Source organism: Lynx canadensis, chromosome C2 (genome assembly GCF_007474595.2).
Source record: "Lynx canadensis isolate LIC74 chromosome C2, mLynCan4.pri.v2, whole genome shotgun sequence".
Taxonomy (NCBI): Eukaryota; Metazoa; Chordata; class Mammalia; order Carnivora; family Felidae; genus Lynx; species Lynx canadensis.
The window spans coordinates 31677852-31693513 of NC_044311.2; the positions used below are offsets into that span (position 1 = coordinate 31677852).

At 41.1% G+C, this 15662-nt stretch overlaps 1 protein-coding gene across 1 annotated transcript in view; it reads left to right on the top strand.

The window, feature by feature from the left end:
* The first annotated feature begins 569 nt into the window (after window positions 1-569).
* PPP2R3A (protein phosphatase 2 regulatory subunit B''alpha) overlaps window positions 570-15662 on the top strand; it is a 217902-nt gene continuing 202809 nt past the window's right edge. The window contains exon 1 of the mRNA XM_030330466.1: window positions 570-655. The gene's annotated coding sequence lies outside the window, so the exon portion shown is untranslated. The remainder of the gene's footprint in view (window positions 656-15662) is intronic.

The window sequence follows — 15662 nt, forward strand, 5'->3', positions numbered from 1 at the left end:
CTTTCTGCATTTGTGTAAAATTTCACAATAGTTAAAAATAAATCTTCCTTCAAAATTCACACAGGTTGTACTCCTCACAAGGAAATATGGCACAGGTGCGGGCCACAGGGAGTATCAGAGCGACCAGGGGCGTCGGTCGGTAGCAAGGACTGCATGTCCGCCATCTCTGGCCTCCCTGGAACCATCCCGTCGCCTCCAGGAGGGTAAAAGAACCAATGAAGATAACAATAACAACGACTATAAAATGATAATCGCAATAAAATCACAGTAGTAACAAATCTGAGAGAGATATTCGCATCTGACAGATAGTAGTAAGAACGACAAATCGCGTCCCCGCGGAGCCGCCGTACCAAAAGACCACTGGCTGCGGATACCGCGGCTCTCGCGGCGCCCCTGGCGGGCCCCTTCCCCGCTCCGGTCGGCGGGGTGGGCGGAGCGTGGTGGGCGGGCGGGGAGGGGCGGGGCGTCAAGCCCGCGGCGGAGGGTGGGCACAAGGGGGAGGAGGGAACGGGCGGGCGGCTGGGCGGGGCGCGATCGGGCCTCTGCTCCTCACACGCCGCACTCGCAGCCGAGATCCCGCGCCGCCGAGAGTCCTGGCGGCAAGCGCCGTCTTCGAGCCGAGGCAGCAGCCGGAGGAGGAGCCGCGGGCGCTGAGGTAAGCGCGGGGACGTCCGCCGCGTGGCCTGGAGCCTCGGCGCCCCCGGCCCTGCCCGAGGGTTGTGGTGAGGCCGAGGGGCGGTGCGCGGAGGCCTGAGCGGGCGGGGCCGGGGCCTGGGGGCGGGGACGGCCTGGCTGGCGGGGCCGGAGGGGCCGCGCGGCGCTGGGCCGGCGGGCAGAGCCTTGGGAGTCGGGGTTTGAGGCGGCACGGGCGCCTGTGCACACCCAGCTCTGTCCCGGGCCGTGGCAGACCGGGAGGTGTGGAAACCGCCTGCCTCGGGGGCGCCCACAGAGGAGGGAAGGCGGGGGACGGCCTTGTCCCTCCCACTTTCGGGGCTCCCAGGCCAGTTCGCCCGCACAGCCCTCGGGAACTTGTTAACAGGAAAGCTTGGCAGGAAAACAAATGCCAACGTTTTGGAAGAACTGAGAGTCACGTCGTTAGGCGCTGAGGCTTTATTTTCCTTCCCCGCCCCCTCCCAACCTCAACCCGACTTGGCCAAAGAAGGATGTGTCACCAGCTCGGGGCCTCGGGCGGGATCCCCGGCCCGGCTGGAAGCAGGAGTACCTGAGACAAAGGTAAACGGAGGCCCGGCATACCCCGACCCTGCCCTGCGGCCGCCCTCGAACCGCCCCAGTGGGTCTCTCCCGCGCCGACCCTGGCCGCCGCCTCAGAGGGGCTTTCTCCCGGGGGACCTCTCGATGGAAACCAGCTGGCGGGGCTCGGAGTTGATGTTGCATCTGAACTCTCTTGTGCTCACATTATTCCCAATCCCCCAACTCTGGTAAAGCTTAAGGAAATTTTACCCGGTTTTAGTGGTCAGTAAATGTAAGGGAGGATAAATTGCTGTTTGTAAATTATAAGGTATTTTCTTGTTAGCAAATGGTCTGAAACATGAAATAAAAAATCTTAACACGTAAGCAAAAAAGAGCGATTTCTAGTGCTTTCCAAAATCTGAAGAAATGTTCCTCCTCAAATCACTCATGTAGAAAACATCCCCCCAAACCTTTGGTGCCAGGCATTTTTCTTTGTTCTTTATTAGTCTCAGGCCTCAGTTTCTTGTAAACAGAGCACCCAGAGCTGAGACCCTAAGAATTGCCATACTAGGTCAGAGCATGTGCATCCTGCTCAGTAGGCAGCAGGCTTGTGTTGTAAAACACGGTTTGCTTTCTTAGTGATACCGTTAAAATTATCGTAGTTTCATTCCTTTCAGAAATATTCATGACTTTTACTGAAAGCCTTTTAAAAATCTGTAGACCACTCCTAATTTATCCATAAAATGTATTCACATTTATTGCATCCAAATGGCTCTCCTATCGTTTCTGACAGAACTTGAGATACTGTGGAGGAAACTCGGATCTTTTATAAAACTGGGAGCTCAGAGATTGAGGACAGGGGGAACAAAGTAGTTTTTTAAAATAGAAAGCTTTGAAGAAGTCTTTACCAGAATCAACCTGGCTGATGAGTTCAAAAATAGTTTTATCCAGGAACAGCCTGAACATTAATCAGTTGAAGGTTTATTTGTATTCATAAGTATTTGCATATTTTTAAATGCAGCTAACATTCTGGAGAGTGAAGGGGCTATCTGACTATATCTTAGTCTGAATTAATTTGAGCTTAATGTTTTAGCTGAAACCAGCTGCCCTAAGAGAATGAAAGTTTTGTTTCAGCAAGAAGGGAATAAAAGAGATGAGTAATTTTGGAGTATGGATTACTTGAGGGGGGCTCCCGTTCAAACCATAACTTTACTTTTAAACTCTTCATAGACCCCTCATTACCTCTAGCAAACATAGTCTCCACTGTTATAGCCACAGTCACTTTTCAACACACAACCAAAACTTTTCTTAACATTTACCCGCCACTGCTCATCCCCCAAAAAACCTTACCACCTGGAGTAGTTAATTGCCCTTTTGTGCACTACCATTGTCTAAATTAGAGGTTTTAATTCATGATACTGTTGATAATTTGGACTAGATAATGCTTTTTTAAATATTTTAAATTTTTATTCTCAAGCTGGTTAACATACAGTGTAGTTTTGGCTTCATAAGTAGAACCCATTGATTCATCACTTACATATAACATCCAGTGCTCATCCCAACAAGTGCCCTTCTTAATGCCCATCACCCATTTACCCCTTCCCCATCAACCCTCAGTTCTCTGTATTTAAGAGTCTCATGGTTTGCCTCCTTCTGTTTTTATCTTATTTTACCTTCCTTTCCTCTATGATCGATCATCTGTTAAGTTTCTCAAATTCCACATATGAGTGAAATCATATAATATCTGTCTTTCTCTAACTTATTTCACTTAGCATAATACCCTCCAGTTCCATCCACGTTGCTGCAAATGGCAAGATTTCATGCTTTTTTCATCACTGAGTAGTATTCCAGTGTATGTGTGTATATATACATATATATTGTTGATAGCACTGCTATAAACATTGGTGTGCATGTGCCCCTTTGGATCAACATTTTTGTATCCTTTGGATAAATTCCTAGTAGTGCAATTGCTGGGTCGTAGTGTAGTTCTATTTTTAATTTTTGGAGGAACCTCCACACTGTTTTCCAGAGTAGCTGCACCAGTTTGCATTCCCACCAACAGAGCAAGAGGATTCCCCTTTCTCCACATACTTGCCAACACCTGTTGTTTCCTGAGTTGTTAATTTAGCCATACTGACAGGTGTGAGGTGGTATCTCATTGTGGTTTTGATTTGTATTTCCCTGATGATGAGTGATGTTGAACATCTTTTCATGTGTCTGTTGGCCGTCTGGATGTCTTCTTTGGAAAAGTGTCTATTCATGTCTTTTGCCCATTTCTTGACTGGATTATTTGTTTTGGGGGTGTTGAGTTTGGTAAGTTCTTTATATATTTTGGATACTAACCCCTTATCCAATATGTCATTTGCAAATATCTTCTCCCATTCTAACGGGTGCCTTTTGGTTTTGTTGATTGTTTCTTTGCAGTGCAGAAGCTTTTTGTTTTGATGAGGTCCCAGTAGTTCACTTTTGCTTTTATTTCTCTTGCCTTTGGTGACATGTCAAGTGAGAAGTTGCTGCGGCCGAGGTCAAAGAAGCTCCTGCCTGTTTTTTTTCTGTTGGATTTTGATGGTTTTCTGTCCCACATTTAGGTCTCATCAGTTTTGAATTTTTTTTTGTATATGGTGTAAGAAAGTTTGGACCAGATGATTCATTGTTGTGAAGGGCCATCCTTTGCATTTTAGGGCTGCATTTAGCAGCGTTCCTGATCTCTACTAAATAGATACCAGTAGTACCTCCCCCCCCACACAATTATAACAGTCACACAACCCACACAGTTATGACAATCAAAAATGCCTCCAGATATTGCCACACGTCCTCTGAGAGAACCCCAAATCACCCCCAGTTGAGAACCACTATTCTAAACAGACTGTTGCCTTAACACTAGTGACCCTGTATTGTTTTCATTTGCTTGTGTGTTGATTTTCTACTGTCCTAAACTTGAGGGCAGAGCAGTCATTCATTTATTTACCAAATATCTGAGGAAAGGCCTACTTTGCCAGCCAGATGCTAGTTTAGGTCTGGCAGTATAGTGGTAAAAGCGACTGCTGTAGTCTTTGTACTCCTGGACATTACAGATGCACCCATGTGTAATGATACAAATACCTCATAAAATTGTGATAAGTTCTGGGAGAAGTACAGGGTGCTCTGAGTACATAAAATAAGGGTCCTGACCTAGTTTGGAAACTAGGGGAAGTTTCCTGGGGAAATGACCTTTAAGTTGAGGTAGACATTAAAGGAAGAATAGAAGTTATAGGGGCACCTGGGTGGCTCAGTCAGTTAAGCATCCAACTCTTGGTTTTAGCTCAGGTCATGATTTCATGGTTTTGGGAGTTCGAGCCCCACATCAGTCTCTGTGCTGGCAGCACAAAGCCTGCTTAGGATTCTCTCTCTCCCTCTCTTTCTTCCCCTCCCCAGCTCACACTGTCTCTGTCTCTCTCAAAACTAAATACTTAAAAAAAAAAAAAAGTTATAAAGTGAATTTTAGGGGGACAGTATTCCAGGCAGAAAGAATAGGGCCTTTCCTGGGACCTCAGAGGCCACTGTGGCTGGAGCAAGGAGAATGATAAGGGCAGGATGATACAAAATGAGTCTGGGAAAGTAGGTAAAGGACTTTTTTGAGCAGAAGTTCTCAGTCCAGCCTGTTCATCAGAATCAAAAGAGGCACTTAATACAGTAGTAGCGCCTGGGCCATGCTCCAGGCCCAGTAAATCAGAATGTCTGCAGTGGGTCCTACTTCCTTCCCCAGCTGCCGTTTTCCCTACACCTTCCAAAGGGATGACCACTGGTACTAGTTTTGTGTATTGTTCTAGACATTTTTTGTGGGCATTCAAGCAAATGCATATTATTCATTCCTCCTGTTATTTACACATATGGTAGCATACTGTACATACTATTATGCTTGTTTTCAACAATGTCTTGGAAGTCTTTCGATTTTAATATATAGTTTCCTTACTCTTTAATGACTGTATAGTATTCCATTGTTTGGCTATACCACAGATTATTTAACCATTCTTTTATTGATGGACAGTTAAATTGTTTCTAGTAATTTACTATAAATAATAATACATGCATATACCAGTTCACATGTCACTGGGATAAATTTATTTTTAGGATAAATTTATTTATAGGATATTTATAGGATAAATTCCTAGAAGTGGAATTGTTGGGTCAAATATGTACATACACACGTGTAAATATTTGTGTGTAAAAGATCAGTCTGATCATATTGGAGAGAATGGTTTGGAACGAAATAAGTGCTTATGGGAGATAACTGAGCCTAATTAAGGTTATTTTGTGCTATAGAATGAATTTTGTCTCCCTAAAATTAAATTTTGAAGTCCTAGCCACTATGTGACTATATTTGGAGATAGAATCTTTGGGAGGTAATTAGGGTTAAACAGGGTCAAAGGGGTGGGGCCCTAATTCAGTAAAATTAGTGGCCTTATAAGAAAAGGAGGTAGGAAAAGCCATGTGAGCACACAGTGAGAAGGTGGTTGTCTGCAAGCAAGAAAAAGAAAACTGACTTTGCCAGACCTTGATCAGGACTTCTGCCCTCCAGAACTATGAGAAATTCATTTCTTTTGTTTAAGTAATCCAGGCTATGGTATTTTATTATGGCAGCCTGAGCTAAGACACTGTGGAGAGGTGGGAAAGAAAAGATGGTAACTGGGACCATGGTAGTCACACAGAAAATGGAAAGCGGTAGATGGATACAGGAGATATATTTAATAAGCATAACTGATAGGACTTAATAATATGCTATAAACAGTAAGAGGGAGAAATAGGTGGGTAGGATGACTCCCAGGGTTTTGGCTTGCCCAACCAGGTAAATGATGGGGCTGTTACCTGAGGTAGAGAACACTAGAAGAATGAATAGTTTTGAAGTGGGTTTATTTTTATTTTTTATTTTTTTTTCAACGTTTATTTATTTTTGGGACAGAGAGAGACAGAGCATGAACGGGGGAGGAGCAGAGAGAGAGGGAGACACAGAATCGGAAACAGGCTCCAGGCTCTGAGCCATCAGCCCAGAGCCTGACACGGGGCTCGAACTCACGGACCGCGAGATCGTGACCTGGCTGAAGTCGGACGCTTAACCGACTGCGCCACCCAGGCGCCCCTTGAAGTGGGTTTAAATCACAGTTCACTTTGGGACTGGTGAGACCTCTAAATGGAGATTGCACATAAACTTTAGATAATTCAAGTCCAGAGCTTGGAGGAGTGGGCTGAACTGGGGACACAGATATTTAGGTGTAAATTGAAGGGTGTGGATGGAATTGCCAAGAGCAGAAGTTGTGAATCCAAAGCCCACAGCTGAATTTGGCTTACAGATGTATTTTGTTTTTCGCATAGAGTAGTTTTTGTTGTTTAATTTTGAGTTAGTTGCCAATAATTTAAAATCTAAAGATTTCCCATGAAAATCTAGATTTGGGGCTTTTCTTTAAAAGTAGGAAGATGTAGCACTACTGAGCTGGCTTTTCCACATGGGAACAATTGATTGGAGCTAAGTCACCACTGATCCCAGCTGCTTTCTGTTTACCAGCGAGCCCTCAGCTCCTTAAAATTTATGCCTGGCCTACTTTGTTTATTTACTTGTCAGACCCTGTAGGCACTTAAGTGTGTAATCCCTGCTTTAGGAAGACAGTATAGAATAGTGATTCTTATCTTGGCTGCACATTGGAAATATGGGATAATTTTAAAACACTGATGCTGATAACCCACACCAGAAATTTCTGTTTTTGTTTACTTGGTCAGAATTGCAGCCTTGTGGGCTCCTGGGTGGCTCAGTGGGTGAAGTGACCAACTCTTGGTTTTGGCTCAGGTCATGATCTCACAGTGCATGAGTTCGAGCCCCACACTGAGCTCCTCGTTGACAGCATGGAGCCTGCTTGTGATTCTCTCTACTTTGCCCCTCTGCCCCTCTGCCCCTCTCCACTTGCTTTCACTGTCTCTCCTGAAAAAAAAATTAAAATTAAAAAAAAATTGCTGCCTGGGATTTTTAAAAGCTCTTCAGGTGATTCCACTGAGCAGTAGAAGCTGAGAACCATTGACAGAGGTTAAGAAGAGAGCTCACGCCCAGTGTTTCACAGTTGGGTAAAGGAGGGTAGCTCCAGGAAAGGTATGAGAAGTGGCCAGAGAGATAAGTGGAATGGGATCTTGCAGGTAAGGTATGCAAACTTAATCCAATACACTTGAAGATGTTTTTAATTAGATGAGAGAGAATGAAGTTTATTTTGCATGTATACTTAACTGTTTGTCTTGTATGTCCTGTATTATATATGCTGTTCATTACTGCGTAGAGTTTATGTACACACAAAAAAATAGCTATACTTTATCTAATGGGCCATTTAGAGGATTTCAAGAGTAATTTAAACTATGCTTGATTTTTGTCTTAGGGATTTACTTTAGAATCTAATTCCAGTTTAAGATGTATCATAAAAGGCAAGGGAAGAGTGTATTTAAAAAAGAGAGAAGTTATCAGGTAAAGATGTAGATTGAAAATGACCTATTGAGTATAGCCAGATGGAGTCTTTGACCTCAGTGAAACCATTTTAGATTGGAAGAGGCAGAAACCAGATTGAAGTAGGTAGAAAGTAAAGAAATGGAAAGAATGAATGTTGGGGAAATCTTTTGAGTTGACCCGAGAAGGGAGGTGATGAGGGAAGGTCAGGTGTCTTATATGTCTGTATGGCAGGTGTTCAGTCTGTGTTGGTTACCTAAATGCATCTAACTCTTGAGGGAGGTAACTCATTGGTACCTGATTACCCTTCTCCCCATTTTAGAGGTGTCTTGCTTGTATTTGTTTTGGAGACATTGTGCTTTACGCTGAGGAGATAATTTTGCCAGGACATTAGAGACTCAGATGTTAGTGATTAGGCCCTTAGTCTCTTTCTTATCTGAAAAGCCACAGGGCTCCTAAAGGCCAGCAGGGCTCCAGTGACTCTGACATCATCCTCCCATTGAACTGATGAACAAATATCAGATTGTTGGCTTGTTGAAAATGGAATACTCGGCTATGTCAGGGAATATGTATTTAGCTTTCATATTCCCAGGAGCAATGTGCAGCTGTACTTTATCCATTTAACGTGATATTATAGCTGGTTTTCCAGTTGCATATATGTAAAATTTCTCATACTTTGAAATAAGTTGGAAGAGGCCCTCATTGAGCTCAAAGAGAAGAGAGCACTGAATAAACTGGTTTCCAAAAGGTTGTGTGAATGCTGGAATGCAGTTACCTTGAAGACCTTGGGTTAAAGTGGCTGTCTAGAGTGGGTTGTCATGCACATGGCCACTACTGATCTGTCTCTTAAACATCTCTGCCTCATTGGCAACTTTAACCTGGCATAGGAGGTTTAAAGAGTTTTGATCTACCAGCAGAACAGAAACCAGAACAGAACAGAACAGAACCAGCAGAACAGAAACCAGAGCGGTTGGGAAATGCCAGGGATTATTAGTGAAGAATGATGTTGATTAGTTGAAGACATAAGCCCCATTGCTATACTCTTTTTGCAAAGAGTGTCATTCTGTGAGGGATTAGTCTTCACAGCTACTATTATTTGATGTGTTAGGTGGATGTGATGGTTGACTTCTGAATAAAGGATGTCTTTATGACATGAATAGCAGACCTCAGTCTACAAAAGTTTATATTGGGCATCTATGATAAGAAAATATTTTGTTTAGAAACTTGTATGTGCTTGGGCAATTGTAGGAATTCTACTGTCATAAATATAGTTAGGTACTGTGCCTGGATGGTGGTAAAGGGGAAAGGTCATTGCCAACGTGGTCCAGAGCTTCTTTGGTTTGCAGAGGAAATAGGATGGTTGAGTGGATAGAGGGTTTGGAGTCTGTTCTTGCATGTGAAGCCATGATCTGTCAGGTGTCAGCTGTGTGATTTTTGTGTGTGTGATTTTTTTTTTTTTGAGTTAAAGTTCACATAAAACTAACCAAGTTAACCATTTTAAAGTATACAATGCAGTGACCCTCAGTACATGCACAATATTATGGAACCATCACCATTAATTTCAGAACATTTTTAACACCTCAGAGGGAAACCCTTTACCCATTAAGCATTCACTCCCCATTCCTGTCTCTCAGTATTCCCTGGAAACCACTGATCTGCTTCTTTCTCTATGGAGTTGCCTATTCTGGACATTTCATATAAATGAAATCATACAAATGTGAATTATTGTGATTGGCTTCTTTCATTTAGCATAATTTTTTAAAGGTTTATTCATATTGTAGCATGTATTCCTTTCCTTTAATAATCATTGCTTCCTTTGAATAATTCAGTTATATAGATGTACTATATTTTATTTATCCATTTATCAGTTGATGGATATTTGGTTTGTTTATACCTTTTGACTATTGTAAATAGTGCTAGGAACATTTATGTACAAGTTTTTGCTTGAATACCTGCTTCAGTTCTTTTGTGTACACACAAAGGAGCAGAATTGCTGGGTCATATGGTAATTCGATGTTTAACTTTTTGAGGCAGCATCAAAATGTTTTCCATGACAGCTGTACCATTTTACATTTCTACTAGCAATGTTCTGAAGTTCCAGTTTCCCCATATCCTTGTCAATACTTTTTATTTTTAAAGTTTTTAATTCCAGTTAATAAACAGCGTAATAATAGTTTCAGATGTGCAGTATAGGAATTCGACGAGTCTATACATCAGTGCACTCCTTAATTCCCATCACCTATTTAACCCAACCCCCCACCCTCTGTTTTTTTGTTTGTTTGTTTTGTTTTGTTGGTTATAGCTATCCTGGTGGGTGTGAAGTTGTATCTCGTTATTTTGATTTGTGTTCTCTTAATGACTAATGATGCTGAACACCTTTCATGTGCTTGTTGGCCACCTGTATATCTTTGGAAAGATGTGTATTGAAGTTCTTTGTCCATTTTTTCATTGGATTGTTTGTCTCGTTGGTGTTGAGTAGTTGTTAAGAGTTCTTTATATATTCTGGATACTAGACCCTTGTCAGATGTATTATTTGCAAATATTTTTTCCTGTATTGTAGGCTGCTTTTTCATTTTCTTGATAGTAGTTTGCATATAAGCATTTAATTCTGATGAAGTCAAATTTATGTCCTTTTTCCTTTTGTTGCTTATACTTTTTTTTAACGTTTATTTATTTTTGAGAAAGAGCAAGCACATAGGCACGTGCAAGAGAAGGGGGGAGGGGGAGAGGGAGGGGTGGAGTGAGGGGGGGAAGAACAGAGAGAGGGAGACAGAAGATCCAAAGTGGGCTCAGCGCTGAGAGCACAGAGCCTGATGTGGGGCTCAAACTCACGTGAAATCATAACCTGAGCCACCCAGGTGCCGCTGTTTCTTATACTTTTGGTATCACATCTAAGAATCCATTGCCAAATCCAGGGTCATGTCAGTTTACCTCTATTTTTCTTAAGAGTCTGTAGTTTTAGTTCTTACATTTAGGTCTTTGATCTATTTTGAGTTAAATTTTATATATGAGGTAGGGTCCAACTCCATTCCTCTGCATGGATATCCAGTTGTCCCAGCACCATTTGTTGAAGGGGCGTGTGTTCTCAACCCTGCATTTTTCATTTGTGAAATGAAAGTGATAAAAAACACTTGTGTCACAAAGTTGTTGTAACATTAAAAAGAGAGGGTGTATATTGAACAGTAAAAAAGTCACTAAAATACTTGTGACTGTTATTGTTCTTCCACATACATATCTCACTTGCACAAGGCCTCTATAAGTTAGTGTCCTTCATCAACCACCAGAAGTCGTCCATGTAGTGCATAGTGAGTCATGACATAGAGGACTGGGGATCATGTTGTACCCGGAATGCAAAGTCACAGGGTCGCTGATGCAGGAGGTAGTTGGAGAGATTGAACCTATCCAAAATTGAAAATCTCTTTCCTTGTAGAGTATTTGTCAAATTCTGTTGCTGTTCCTCTCAAATTTAGGTGTCCTGGGTGTGTAAGCATAGTTTTTAAAACTAAAGAGTTTTTAGGCATCGTAGAAGAATAAAGGCAGTTATTTTTACTGGACCAGGAATCCTCACATTTCACTGTATCAGCTCTTAAATGGCTAGAACTGAGACTTTCCTGATTCAGTGGCTAGTAATCTCGGTTCAGTCAACAAATATTTCTTGAGTTACCATTATGTGCTAGGCACTGTACTAAATAATAGAGATATAATGCCTTATCATACAAGACCAGACTCTCTTGACCCTGCATCCCTCTTTAAATCTGTTCCTTTCTACAGTTGTCTAACTTGCTGAGTCTAATTGCTTTCTTTCTCCTAGTCCCTCTTGAGTACCTGCTAATCACATCTTTACCTCCCCTCCCCAACCAAGCCTTCCACATTGTAACTCTATCCAGTGAGTCAGTTCTCAGTCTTTTACTTGATCTTTCAGCAGCATTTTACACAGTTAAGATTGTTCTTCTTTCATTTAGCTTCCAGAACAGTGCTTTCTCTGGATTTCCTCCCACCTTACTAGAGGGTTTTTTCTCAGTCTTTTTGCTAGTTCCTAATCATCTTCCTGATTACTAAAAGTTGGGAGTGCTGTTTACTCCTCAAACCTCTGTTCTTCGTTATCAACCCGATTTCCTTGCATTTCACTTGGCCTCATGACTTTAAATACCATCTATACGTCATCAGCCACATTCCAATGACTATGAGATTTTATCTCCAAGTTAGACCTCTCCTCTGAATCTTATAGTCTGATATTAAAGTGCCTGCTTGATATGTCCATTTGGATATCTAATAGACCTCTCAAAACTGAACTGATTTTCCCCTCCAAAGCCCACTCTTCCTGTAGTCTGTCCCATCTCGTAAATAGCAGCTCCCTTCTAGTAGCCCAGACCAAAACCCTTGAGTCATCCTTGGTTGTTGTCTTTCTCTTTCTTCCCACATTCAGTCTGTCAGCAAACTCTGTTGGCTCTACTTTCAGAATGTATCTAGAATTGGTCATATATCACTATCTCTCCTGCTTCCACCTTTTCCAAGCCATCGTATCTCACCTGAATAATTGCCATAGCCTAATTCTTTTTTCCCTGCTTTTGTCTTTGCTCTCCTACAGCCTGTTCTCAACACAGCAGCTTGAGGGACCCTATTAAAAGTAAGTTCTTCACTCAGAGGCTTTATGCTTACCTACAAGACCCTACAGAATCTAAACCCCCACTTACCTCTCTGGCTTCATCTCCTGTTCTCCACTGTGCTTACTTTGTCCGAGTCACAAATGGCACCTTGCTCTTCTTCCAACAAACCAGTTATGTTCCTGCCTCAGGGACTTTGCTTTCCCCTCATATCTACAAAGCTTTCTCCCTCACTTCCCTCAGGTCTTTGCTAAAGTTCACTTTCTCCAGTACTCCCTATCTCCTTCCCTTTCAAACTCTGCTTCCCAGAGCTCTCCTTAGTCTGGGTGCTCCTCTTACCCCACCCCCTGAGACTGAGCACTAAAGCTATTCCTCTCCCTCCTGTTTGTCTTTAAGTTTATAGTTGAAGAGTCTCTTCAGTTAAAAAAGCAATTTGAAAACTGCTCGTCTGTGAGGTTAGAAATAAAAAGCAGAGATGAGCGGCCATGAATGGAGAGGGACTTAGCAAGGGCACACTTATCCTTTCCATTTTGTGGATCAAAGGCATGGTCCCTATTTTACAGTCTTGGAGATGGATACTGTAATACTGTTCTGATGAACACAATGCTCCTATTGTATCAAGCCTTCCCCGCAAGTACTGTGGCTCAGGTGTCAGTATTTTGTCTTCCTTCCACATAGTACGTCTTGGTATTCTGGCAGTTCTGTTGGGACCTCTTCCCCATGGTAGGCCCTGCTCAGTGAGTGGAAGAGGCTCAACTGGTACTGGTAGCAGTATTGGGATCTATGTATTAAAGGCAGTTAAGAGTTACATATAATGGAGAGGGAGTGTTGATTCTACTGTGAGATGTCCAGACCCTAAAGAAAAGGGCAAACAGATCACATCTAGTGCCAGTCTCCCTTGATAGCAAGTTCAGAGGCTTCATCAGTTTTTCACCCTGTCTGCATTATCATGGGTTATTGTTAGTATAGCCTGGAAGTATAGCTTGTTTTGATATGCCGTTTTTAAAACACAGTGCATTATTTCTAATGAATTTTTAACCAGCAGGTATTATATAAGTATATTCTTCTTGCCTTGGCTCTTTTCCTAGATAAGCTGATTTTCTTTTTTTTAAATTTTTTTAAATGTTTGTTTATTTTTGAGAGAGAGACAGAATGCGAGTGGGTTGGGGCAGAGAGAGAGGGAGGCACAGAATCTGCAGCAGGCTCCAGGCTCCAAGCTGTCAGCACAGAGCCTGACACAGAGCTTGAACTCACGAGCTGTGAGATCATGACCTGAGCCAAAGTCGGACACTCAACCGACTGAGCCACCCAGGTGCCCCTAGATGAGCTGATTTTTCTAAATGACAAATGAATAGATAAATTATACAATTTCAGGTAGTGGCAATAGTGCTATGAAGAATATTAATGTCCCGTAATAACAAACACTTGGATCATTTCCGATTTTTCTCTCTTAAACAATACTGCGATGAACAAACAGCTTTGTACTTATGCAGATGTGTGATGTTTGTATTGCATAGATCTGAAAGATGGAGTTGCTGGATCATCTAATCATATAATCAAAATTTTAAAAAATACTGCCAAATTGGTCCCCAAAGTGTCCATACTAATATTATAAACATAATTAAAAACAGTAATGTGTTTCAGTTTTTCAGTAATATTTCCTTTATTTTTCAGTCACAGTAGCAGTATTGAGTACATTTCTTTATTTAAAAAAATTAACATAAATCTAAAAATCCTCATGCCTTCACTAATTAACAAATTTTTGCCTCTCTTAAAAGTTTTAAAACCTCATGCCCCCTTGTTTTCACTTTTATTTCCCTGTGGTTGAATATCTTTTCTCGAGGTTTTGACCATTTATATTTCTTTTTCTGTTTTTTTTTTTTTGGATAGCACAACAAAGACTGTTAGTTACCTTTTATGATCCGTTCTTCCTTCATCTTCAGTAGTGGGAACCCCAGCTTTTAGCCAAGCCCATTGATGCCCATCTAGAAGACTACATTCCTTGGTCTCCTAAGAGCTAAGTACAACCATGTGAGTTTTAGCTGATGGTACACAAGCAGAAGTGTTTGGTGTGATTTTCTGAAATCTCCTTAAAGGGAGAAGGCACTCTCTTCCTCATTCCTCATACATCCTGTATTGGAACACAGATACAGTGATGGAGCTCTACCGGCCGGCTGTCCTAGGAAAGCAGAACTATCTTTGTAGCTCAGTGAGCCAGAAAACCTGGGCCTCTGACCATTTGTTGGAGTCACTGTACCAACTTTTAACTTCTTTTGCATGAGAGAGAAGTTTAACTTCTATCTTGTTTAATCACTCTTATTTTTGGTTTTTCTGTTATATGTGGCGTAACAAATACTTGTCTTATTTATTTGTAGGAGTTCGTTGTGTTGCAGATACTCATCTTTCATATAAAAATGGCACACATTTTTCTCCAGTCTGTTCAAGTTCTCTCCCTTTGTTTGTAATAGTTTTTAATTTTGATCTCAAATTTACCTGTCTTTGCTTTTGTGACTTTTGATTTTGCTTTTTTTTTTTTTTTACTATTTAATGGACATTTTTCCTGCCCTGAAGATCTAAACATAGAATCTTATATTTTCTTATACTCTTATAGAAAATTTTAAGTCTTTAATTATATTGAATTTATTTTTATGCATAGTGGAAGGAGGAATCTTGTTCAGTTGGCCATTCATAACAAGTAGCATGTCAAATTATTAATAAATTCTCATATGCATAGATTGATTTTAGAACTCTGTTTAGTTTCATTGATCTTTGGTTCTTTGCCAATAATATACCTTTAGTTACTGTAGCTTTATAATGTGATTTTTGGTGAGGCAAGGTCTTCTTTCTTTGTTCTTTTTTAGAAATTAAAGGTTAAATGGCTGTAGCACAATATTTGGAAAACATGTATAAGGTGAAGAGTATAACAATACAAATGAACATTTGCTCAGTACCCATTGCTCAGTTTAAGGGACATATATTGCTATTACTTTGTCTTTGTCCCCCTACCCTAAAATTGTCTTGACTCTTGCACATTTTCTCTTCCATGCAAAATTTTAGAGTTAGATTATAAGTTGATCTTAGAATTAATTCATACCAGTGAAGGCAGTAATAGTGTCTTTATTAATAACTGCTTTCTGAAAAACAATAAACTAATTATTTAAATGCTTTTACTATTTAAAAACAATTTGATGTGATGTGAACAGTGGTTACGAGATACTAGTTGAATGTGATTATGAGCTCTAGTAGTTGTCAATTGAGCATTTGTTTTGGTGGCTTTTGACCATTACACTGTTTTTATTGTTTTATTGAGATATAATTGACATATAACACCATATTAGTTTCAGGTGTACAACAGAATGACTCAATGTACATATATATTGTGAAATGATCGCCACAATGTCTAGTTAGCA